Source organism: Aegilops tauschii, chromosome 6 (assembly GCF_002575655.3).
Source record: "Aegilops tauschii subsp. strangulata cultivar AL8/78 chromosome 6, Aet v6.0, whole genome shotgun sequence".
NCBI lineage: Eukaryota > Viridiplantae > Streptophyta > Magnoliopsida > Poales > Poaceae > Aegilops > Aegilops tauschii.
In genome coordinates this window covers 149,770,221-149,781,497 of record NC_053040.3, presented here as the reverse complement: position 1 = coordinate 149,781,497, position 11,277 = coordinate 149,770,221, and the positions used below count along the sequence as shown (strand labels likewise).

The 11,277-nt window shown below is 50.3% G+C and overlaps 1 long non-coding RNA gene across 1 annotated transcript; it reads left to right on the top strand.

Annotated features, from left to right (window-relative positions):
- Nucleotides 1-8,227: 8,227 nt before the first annotated feature.
- Nucleotides 8,228-10,008, top strand: LOC120966316 (uncharacterized). The gene is made up of 2 exons (XR_012187439.1): nt 8,228-9,382; nt 9,607-10,008. It is a non-coding gene; the product is annotated as an uncharacterized lncRNA (long non-coding RNA).
- The last annotated feature ends 1,269 nt before the right edge of the window (nt 10,009-11,277 follow it).

The window sequence follows — 11,277 nt, the reverse complement described above, 5'->3', positions numbered from 1 at the left end:
TCTTTTCATTTCCCCTCCGAGGCTCCCCACAAAAAAACAAAAAATACAAGAATGCTCAAGCATGTGTCGGAGTCGTATTGTTTGGCATCTGGACAACTAGTTAGTGAGGTTAAATCCACTATAGTTTTTAGTCCTACACATTTTAAGCATGCTCGTAAGTTTAATATTTTTTGTGATGAATATCAAATAATTAATAATATTAGTAGATGTTATAAAATGCCTACGAACTATTCTCTTGTTATCGAACCTTTGATGTCTAGGGTTTTGATTATATGAGACCTTTCCCAACCTCACATGATTACAGTCATATTCTAGTTGTTGTTGATTATGTCACTAAGTGGGTAGAAGCCATTCCAACTAAAAGTGATGATCATAAGACTTCTATTAAAATGCTTAAAGAGGTTATCTTTCTGAGGTTTGGAGTTCCTATGTATCTTATGAGTGATGGAGGTTCACATTTTATTTATGGTGCTTTTAGAAAAATTCTTGCTAAGTATGATGTAAACCATATAGTAGAATCGCCTTATAATCATCAGTCTAGTGGACAAGTTGAATTATCTAATAGAGAGATCAAATTAATTTTGCAAAAGATAACCTCTTTAAGCAATTATGTGCGGGCATCGATGAATTACATGGTGTAGGTTTGAGGCCATAGAATGACCATCAATGAATAATGAAGCGGTGGGTTTTCTTTTTTTCAAGCAATTGTCTTCTTTGTTTATTATTGTAGCTGGATGATGGTTGCAGCTCGTTCACTCATAAGAAGTGATTTGCAAAACTACACTTGCTTGATGATGTAATACTATATGTCTTCTAAGACTAAGTTAATCGACCAAAAGGGATGAATGAGAGATTACACCAAATTCTTTGGAGAAACTAATTCTTTAAAGAAATACAGAGTTACCAGGAACAATACACAACGGTATGAAGAAATATTGAGCAAATGCTAAAGAATAACTTAATTTATGTGGCTAGAAACTTGAGTAAGCATGTAATCATAACCGAAAAAGCGACAACAGAACCAAAGATAACATGATAACTAAGTAACACTAGTAGAACGCCCGTGTGTTGCTATGGGCTATCCGTCATGCCATCTTCAACATGTGGACTCAACACAAAAACCGAACCCGCGACACACCCTTCTCTTTTCCTGTTGAACCCTTCCCTTCCCGCTATGTTTTTCATCGTAGCAAGACATTTCTAGCTGAAGCCTCCTCCTTTAAACCAGATGACGTCCACCTCATCTTCGTCATGCGTTTCAATAGTGATGAAATTTTTCATATTTACAATTTTAATAGAGTGGATTAAACTAACACATACTATTGACACAAAACAAAAAATAACTATAGAAATCATTCTCAAAGGTCCATTCAACTTCGCAAATGCACACTAACGTGGGAGGCGAGTGGCAACATGAACATAGTCACCAATAAGCTCCACCTCCGGCCCACATACCATTCATCGCTAGAAGGAATAATAGCCATTCTTCTCTTTCCCTGTCCAGCTGTCCTTCCCTACATCTTCTACTCCTAGCCCCTTTGTCAACCCGTTTCTTGGAGCCAACCAGCACCACGTCAACATCAGTGCGTCCATCAGTGACGCCTTATCTTCTTCTTCCTCCTAGCTCACCATCTTTAGTTCTCGTTCCTACTTATTTTCTACTCCCTCCTTCCGGGTTTATTAGGCCCCCTTTCATTTTGAGCCAAAGTTTGATCATTAATTTAACTAACAAAATATAAATTATATGTCACAAGAATTATATCATAGGAAACTTCTTTCAAATATAAATCTAACAATATACTTTGTGTAGCATATACTTTATATATTTTTAGTCAAATGCTTGGTCAAACTTAGACCCAAAATGCAAGGGGCCTAATCTTTATCTTTACCTAATAATAAAGAGAATTGGGTTTCTGGTCGTCCGTCATCGTGATCATTTTTTAAAAAAGCCCCTCAGTTTACATGAAATCAACCTGCAGTCCCTGTTTTAGTAATAAATAATAAAGCATCCCGGCGCCACACGACGACTGCGATCCCACGGCGCACCAGCAGCAGGCGCAGCGCATCCCGACGCCGCATGGCGATTGCGATCCTGCGGCGCACCTGTCGCTCACCAGTGCGGACCCTGAGGCCGTGCCGACGACGAACGAGGTGGCGGAGCAGGGGCCCCGGCGAGCGCGGAGCAGGAGGCGCAGCGCATCCGGGCGCCGCCCGGCGACTGCGAGCCCGCGGCGCACCTGTTGCCCACTAGCGCGGACTTCGAGGCCATCCCGGCAGAGAGAATCAGGATGAGGAGGATGCCGCTGCAGCTAGCTATCCCGACGGCGACGGCGGCCATTGTACGCTCGCTCGCTCGCAGTGTTAACGTACACTTTTGTACCGTTGTACTATTGAGCTGTTGTAACGTAGTCCTATTCTCTAGGATCTCACCCGCACTCCTCTGTGCATGGCCTGCGTGTCGCTTCTCTTGGGAGCTCTCTCCTATATCTAACCAGTGTAACACTTGTGACATGAATATAACAGTTTTACAGCGCCTCTCTTCTCTCTAACTTGGTATCAGCTAGCCATGGCCTTCAAGGACATCTTCCGCGATCTCCCTGCTCCAGCCGCGGCCGCCGCGGCCGCCGCCACTGGTCCTCAGCCCTCCGCTCCTGGTCCTTCTCCTTCCCTCACCACTGGCCTCCCTCCTGCATCCTCTGCCCTGTCCACCTTCGTCTCGCCACCTCTTTCCACTCCCACCGATCCATACCTCCTGAACTTTCATCAAGATCACATCTCCAACCACATAAAGTTCAAGCTCGATTCCGCTGAACACAACTACATCAAGTGGCGCACGTTTTTCACCTTCGTCCTCCAACAGCATCGCATCATCGATCACGTCCAGCGCTCACCCCGGGCCGCACCCGACGCCTCCTGGCTCGCCGTCGACCACCAGATCACCCTCTGGATCCTTTTCACTCTGGCCGATCCCCTCCTCGAGCTCATCATGGGCGGCGCCAATGATGCCTACACTGCCTGGTCGCGCATCCGCGCCTACTTCCAGGCCAACCAGGGCGCCCAATATCTACATCTGACCCGCCAATTCTGCCACCTGAAGCAAGGGGACCTCACGGTCTCCGAGTACGCCCGCAAGCTCAAGGCCCTCGCGGACAGCCTCGCTGACACGGGCAACTCCGCCTCCGACCATGATCTCACAATGCAACTCCTCCACGGGCTCGACGCCCGCCTCGACACCATCAGGAGCATCCTCAGGGACATGGTTCCGCTCCCGCCGTTCGACGTCGTGCGCTCCCGGCTGGATCTGGCGGAGTTCAACATCAACCTCCGTGCGGCGGAGGCGGGTTCCGCCGCCCTCACCATCTCGGGTGGCTCCTCCTCTCCACAAGACCACGGTGATCGCGGTGATCGCGGGGATCGCGGCGACCGCGGCGATCGCGCACCCTCCTCTGGCCGCGGCTCTGGAGGCAATCGCGGCAACGGTGCCGGCGACCGTGGCCGTGGTCGTGGCCGCAACGGTGGGCGCGGTCGAGGCCGCCAGGACTTCGGTGGCCGTGGGAGGGGGGGCGCCAACGCCGTGGACAGGCTACTTCGCCCCCTACGACATGGCTCTCCCCGCTCCTCGCCCTGGCTGGGTCCCGCCCAACGCCGCTGGGGTGCTCGGCCCTCGTCCAGGCGTCCACTCTCAGGCGTACCAACTGATGCTCTCGGGCCCGTCTGCATCACACCAGCCACCCACGTCGTACCCGTTCGGTGTGCCTTCCTGGGATCAGGCTGCCCTCTACCACCAGGCGTACAGCCATCAGGGTCTTCCCCAACATGGTGCTGACTGGATCCTCGACTCTGGTGCGGCCACTCACGTCACCGGCAACCCTGGTAATCTCTCTCAGTTTCGTTCTTTTCCAAAGAATTTTTCCTCAAGCATTATTGTTGGCAATGGTGATCGTCTTCCCATCATAGGCACTGGCTCCACCACCCTCCCTCCCACTAATCTTTCTCTTAATGACGTCGTAGTCTGCCCTAATATTGTCAAGGATCTTATTTCTGTTCGTAAGCTTTCCACTGATAATAACGCTGCCGTTGAATTTAACCCCCATGGTTTCTTTGTGAAGGATCTTCCCACCAGGACACTTCTAGCGACGTCCAGTAGCATCGGTTCACTGTATCCTTTCTACGGCAACACTTCGACCGGCGGCACAGCCTTGCTCACTACGCATGGAGACTTGTGGCATCAATGTCTTGGCCATCCGGGCAAGGCCTCCTACCTTCGCCTTCCAAAACCTTTCTTCCCGATTGTAATAAAGATAGTCACTCTCCTTGTACTGCATGCCAATTAGGGCGCCAACCCCGTTTATCATTTTCATCTTCCAATAATTGTACAAGTGCTCCTTTCCAACTAATACATTGTGATCTTTGGACCGCTCCTGTTGTGAGTTTCTCGGGCTACCAATACTACTTGATTGTGCTCGATGATTTTACCCATTATTCCTGGTCTTTTTCCATTACGCAACAAATCCGACACCTCTCCCACTCTTCAACGCTTCTTCACTTACATTTACACGCAATTTCACACTATTATTCAGTGCATGCAATGTGACAATGGTGGAGAATTCATCACCACCTCTCTCCATGCCTTCTTCTCTACCCATGGCATCGTTTATCGCTTCTCGTGCCCTCACACCTCTCCCCAAAATGGCAGGGCAGAACGCATGATCCGCACCACTAATGACGTCGTTCGCACCCTCCTCCTTCATGCGCATCTCCCCCACCCTTTTGGGTTGAGGCACTTCACACTGCCACGCACTTGCTCAATCGGCGTCCTTCCTCCACCATTGCCCCATACACACCCTATTTTCTCCTCACCGGCGCTCATCCCCGCTACGACCACCTTCGCGTGTTTGGTTGCCTCTGTTTACCTAACCTCTATGCCACTAGCCCCCACAAACTTGCACCACTCTCTACACGTTGTGTCTTCCTAGGTTACCCGCTAGAGCACAAAGGCTACCGGTGTTTTGATCTATCCACCCGCAAAGTGATCGTCTCTCGCCACGTAATCTTTGACGAAACCACTTTTCCATACAAACCTCCCACACCTACGGTCACACGCCCAACCTCCGCACCGGATCCCACTCCTACACGCCCGATCCACCCCGGGATCAGCGCCGCACCTGCCTCAGCTGGCAGCGGATCAGCTGGATCCGCCTCGCCCCCCGCACCCCCATCCACCGCTCGCCACGTTGAACCCCACACCCCCACCCAGCCGACCAGGTCCCCGCCCTCGTCTGTCGCGCACCACGCGCCCGCTTCCCACTCGCCTGCCCGCTCATGCACCACCCCCGCCTCCCCCACTAGCCTCGGATCGTCCCCGCCTGCTTCCCTCGGATCACGCGCGGATCCCGCTCCCCCCTCAACTTCCGACTCTGGCACAGGACCCACCACCGAATCCTCCTCGCACTCTGCGCCATCCACACCCTCTCTGCCATGTCGCCCAGTTATTCCCGTTCCCCCTCTGATCAATACACATGCAATGAAGACCCAGGCCAAACGTGGCTTTGCACAGCCCAAACGCCTCTTTTCCCTTAGTATTTCTTCCCCTATTTCCCCCTTCCCTCCTCTTATAAATCTGCACTTAAGGATCCCCATTGGTCTAATGCAATGCTTGATGAATTTAATGCTTTACTAAAGAACGATACTTGGAGTTTGGTTCCTCGGCCTGCAGGTGTCAACGTGGTCGCCAGGAAGTGGATCTTCCGGCACAAGCTCAACCCCGATGGCTCGCTTGCTCGGTACAAAGCTCGTTGGGTGCTCCGTGGCTTCACACAACAAGAGGGAGTTGATTACACAGAGACCTTCAGCCCGGTTGTCAAGCCGGCCACCGTGTACGTTGTCTTGAGCATTGCTACTGCCCACTCTTGGCCCATCCACCAGCTCGACGTCAAGAATGCATTCTTGCATGGTGATTTCGGTGAGACGGTTTATTGTCATCAACCAGTCGGCTTCATTGACCCCTCCCTACCCAACCATGTATGTCTCCTCAAGAAATCACTCTATGGATTGAAACAGGCTCCACGGACTTGGTTCTTGCGTTTCCAAGCATTCATTCTTTCCTTGGGCTTTGTTGCATCCAAGAGTGACACATCTCTCTCCATTCTTCACCGTGGCTCCTCTATAGCATACCTTCTTCTATATGTGGATGATATCATCCTCACTGCCAACACCACTTCCACCCTCTCTTCCATCATTACCTCCTTGCACACCGCATTTTCCATGACTGATCCTGGCGACATACATCATTTTCTTGGAGTCAATGTCACCCGCACACCATCTGGCCTCTTTCTCTCTCAACAACAATACGTTCTTGAGATTTTGGAGCGTGCCAACATGACCAACTGCAACCCTATCTCTACTCCTGTAGACACCAACGCCAAATTATATGCTCATGATGGTGCTCTTCTTCCTAACCCCACCCACTACCGGAGCCTCGCTGGTGCTCTCCAGTACCTCACCCTTACACGGCCTGACATTTCCTATGTCGTTCAGCAAGCTTGCCTCTTCATGCACGCTCCCCATACCTCTCACTACCAGTCCCTCAAACGCATTCTCCGGTATCTTAAGGGCACCTCTCACTTCGGGCTGCAGCTCTTCCGCTCCACCGCACATGACCTTATTGCTTACTCCGATGCTGATTGGGTTGGTTGCCCCGACACCAGGAAGTCCACTTCTGGGTTTTGTGTGTTTCTTGGCTCGAACTTGGTCTCCTGGTCATCTAAGCGCCAGAACACCGTATCTTGCTCAAGTGCAGAAGCAGAGTATCGTGCGGTGGCAAACTGTGTCGCCGAGACCACTTGGCTGCGCCAGCTGCTACAGGAACTCCGCCGCCCTCCCTCTCAAGCTACCCTTGTGTATCGCGACAACATCAGCGTGACTTACCTCTCCACCAACCCTGTTCAACATCAACACACGAAGCATGTCGAGATCGACCTCCACTTCGTGATCGCGTCGCCATGGGCGAAACTCGAGTCTTGCATGTTCCCTTTGGGTCCCAATATGCTGATCTTTTCACCAAGGGACAACCTACTGTTGTCTTCGACGATTTTCGATCCAGTTTAAACGTCCATTCAGGTGGCGTTCCAACTGCGGGGGGGGGGGGGGGGGGGGTGTGTGTTAACGTACACTTTTGTACCGTTGTACTGTTGTACTATGGAAAATGTTTCGAGTCGGCACACCGGCCGATATTGCGCCGGTTCGGTGCGAGCCGTCTAATCCCTTCAGATCGTGTGCCTCAGGCCCGCGCTGGAAGGGGCCCACGCACTGCAACTTTACCTTATCTATTCACGGACGCTCCCATCTGCTCGCTCTTCCTCGCGAAACGCAATTTTCTCCTATTCTTCTTCCCCATCGCACTCGCACCAGACACCATGGCTCTAGCCGTTCTAGTGCCGCTGCACTCCGAGGCTATGGCTGCTGCCACCGGCGATCGTACCACAGATCGAGCACATGGTTTCTCTATACGACGGCGACATACTCAGGCACATCTTTTTCCGTTTTTGCTGCAACCGGCACCGCTGGAAGCTCCAAGCAGCGCCAGAGAAGCTGGAACCGTCCTGGAATTTTGCTACAACCAGGCAGCAGCGAGCGTGGCCGGCGATGACAACGCCATGATTTTTTCTGCAATGGGCAACGGGGGAAGCTACCATCGACTCCCGGATTTGCTACAACTAGGAAGATGATGAAGTGTGGCCGGCGACGACGGGCTGCAAAGTTGTTGCAACCGGCAGCGAAAAAGCTACCACCGGTGACCGAATTTGCTGCAACCGGCGAGCGGCGGTGCGACGAGTGGCGACATGGGGTGACCACGGTGACCAGAATTTTTTGCTACAACGGGTGCTGTTTTTGCTGCCACCGCGGTGACCACGTACTGCAAGCGGTGCGGCGACAGGGAGCTGCGACCTCGATGACGGATACTGGAACCGGCATGATCCATCGCATGGATGCTGCAACCGTTCGGGGAAAAGCTCCATCCTCGATGGACAAAGCTTCATCCGTCGGGGAAAAAGCTTCAACCTTCAGGATAGAAGTTGCTTTCCAACGGGAGATGAACGGGAGTTGCGAATGGAGGCGATGGGGCGTGCGCATGGCAGAGGATGCCGCGATCGTGGCTGGAGACCTGCGTGCTGGTGGTGCGGGCGCGCAACGCATAGGAGAACGAGATCTACAGGGGGAACATGTTTTAATCTGACGGTTGCGAGTTCTCCAATCAAACGATACCCATGCGACCGACGGAAGCCTGGGCCGGTCGACCGGCGTATATAACTGCCCTTGTACTATTGAGCTGTTGTAACGTAGTCCTATTCTCTAGGATCTCACCCGCACTCCTCTGTGCATGGCCTGCGTGCCGCTTCTCTTGGGAGCTCTCTCCTATATGTAACCAGTGTAACACTTGTGAGATGAATACAACAGTTTTACAGCGCCTCTCTTCTCTCTAACTTGCAGTCCACCACTGGCAGTCCCCTCCGGCCTTGATGCGGACGGGAGGGAGAGACCCCTGATGTCGACGTCTCCATCGCGCCGCGAGTGCACACGCGGATCTCGTCGGAGAACCTGAGGGGTCGCCGTCGAAGGGGAAGGAGTGGAAGAGGACGCTGGCATGCAAGCTGTACGAGGTGCAGATCCAGCTAAAGGTCTGCCACGACCCCGCCGCCTGGAGGAGCGGCGCCCGACCCCGCCCGACGCTCGATCTGGTGTTGTGTCGGCTGCCGACCGACCCCGGGGATTGCAGACCCCCATGCCACCGTTCTGCCTCAGCTCGTCCTCTCGCGATGAGAAAACTGGGGGCTCACAGGACAGATGCACTGCAGAGGCCACGATCCAAGCCGCCCCTCAAGCCGGGCGCACGCACATCCAAGATCTGGCCCGAAACGCCGCAGCAAGGCACCGTCGGAGGAGGGTGAGCTGGACACGACCACACCGATCCAGAGCCCGAAGCCCCGACGCAGATCCACGCAGCCCCGTCAAGCTGCCGCCGAGCTCGACCCTGTAGCAGGCCACCGCTTCCGCGGCTCCACCATAGGCTCAGCCAACCCCCCTCCCCCGCGCGCAAGCACGGCCACCAGGAGCCCATGTGCAGCCGTGCCGCAACCGGCCGACGAACGCGAAGCAGCTCACGGGCGAGACGGCCTGGGAAATCGAATCGTCCAGCTGCTGCAGATTGGGGGCGGTCACATCGATGAAGGAGAAGAGAGAGATGGGGTGAACGGAACGAACGCCATGGGCTGGGAGGGAGGGGGTGGATCAGAAGGGCTCGTGGTGTGTGCTGGAGCCACGGATAGAAAGAAGAGCAGGAAGAAGAGGGAACCGGATCCTCTGACATCCTCAAGGATGTCACGTAAGCTACAATAACCGTGACATCCCTCCTTCACATTCATATGGTTAAGCCTAAAATGATTATAATTAATTTGCAAATTGCAAATTTACTGTATACATTTACAAAAATTACATACAAACAAAAGTATGGTGCAATAAAAAAATTTGATTTATTTTTGTACATGCTACAGTAAATCCGCACAGTGGTTGCTACAATAACCCTGACATCCGTTCTTTATTTTGCAGACGCATTTCACTGCAGCTTCGTGACATCCTTTGAGGATGTTAGAGGATCCACTTTTGAAAAAGAGCAGCGCTGATAGGTGGGAGGGCGCTGGATGGATGGATAAAGAAAGGAAGGAGAGGAGCAGATGTTCACGGCTCCATGCAGTAGTAGTGGTCTCGGTGGGGATTATTGCTCCACGGCTCCACGCAGTAGTAGTGGTCTCGGTGGGGATTATTGCTATAGATTTTGCTTTTTTTTAATGGCTGCACCTGCCAGACGCTGCTGGAAGTTGCCATGCTAGCACCGATTGCGATTTTTTTTAATGAGCACCGATATAATTACCTGATGTTGTTTTATTGTTACTATATAGTTCTACATCGTCAATACAATGAGTAAAAGTGAGTGAAATATTGAAAAAAAAATTCTACTAAAGAGTAGAGAGAATGTGACAACTGACAACGCTGCATCTTGAAATTTACCTCTCTTTTTTTACAATCCACCAGAAATTTACCTGTGATGGGGAACATAAAAACTTTTGGATTAGTTATTAAACTCTCGAATAGTATACGACAATTTCACCGTCGGTATATCCTACTAAAAACGGTTACACCATTTCTCTTCCACCCGATGATAGTATTAAGCTGAAGGAGGCGCCATCAAAGGACATCCTATGACTTTCTCAACTTTATATTACACGGTATGTACACCAATAATCCTATTTTTAATTGCAAACACCGAGTATGTCTGATTTGTTTTAAGACAAAGAGTGCTTCAAATTGTTCTTGCTCAAAAAAACATTCTTTTGAATATGTTCACACTTTTAAAAAATACTCAAAATTACCAAAAAAATCAAACTCTTTTTAGAAAAATCGTTTAAAATTGATCACAAAATTTTAAAAATTCTCTTTCAAGAAAAAAAACATGTGTGAAAAAATGTTCATTTTCAAAACATGTTTCAATTCGAATAATTCAAAATTGTTTAATTATTTTAAAAGGAAGAAATATTTGTGTTTTTCTGAAATATAAAATACAAAACCTATTACAAGACTATTCTATGCACCACTACTCTTCCATCAGATGAAGGATGTCAGGGTGGCTTATTTACGTCCACACTTCATATTTCAAAAAGCGACAGCAGTATAAGCTTATTACGTCCACCATGAGTAAGTTTTACGATATTTTTCGCCCGTTGCAACGCACGGGCATTTGTGCTAGTAAACCCAAACGGAGGTAGTAGAATACTCTTTCTTTAATTTTTCTCTTTATTTTTTGGAACACTCATTTCTTCTCCAACATCATGGATCACTTGGTTGCTTTAGTTTTTTTCCTTCTTATTCTTGGAACACACTTTCTTTCTACTATCTGAACACTCATTTCTTCTCCAACATCATGCATATATAATTAACAGGGTAAACACGCATTTGACTCATCAACCCCTACAAAATGTTGGCTTGAGCTTTCCTAATTGTTCCCTACTATCTCAGCTTTATATTACTAGCAAAAAGGCCCGTGCGTTGCGACGGGAGAAATAAAAATCCTCTCATATCTCTAGCTGGGTTAGTTGGACATTTTTGCCAGCTCTCCGGACCTGGGCTATAGTGTGCCGCCAGATGGGCTTCCTCCGTTGGACGAAAACAAGTGGCAAGTAATGAAACCAAATAGCATATGTGAAACTAATTGAAACGAGACCA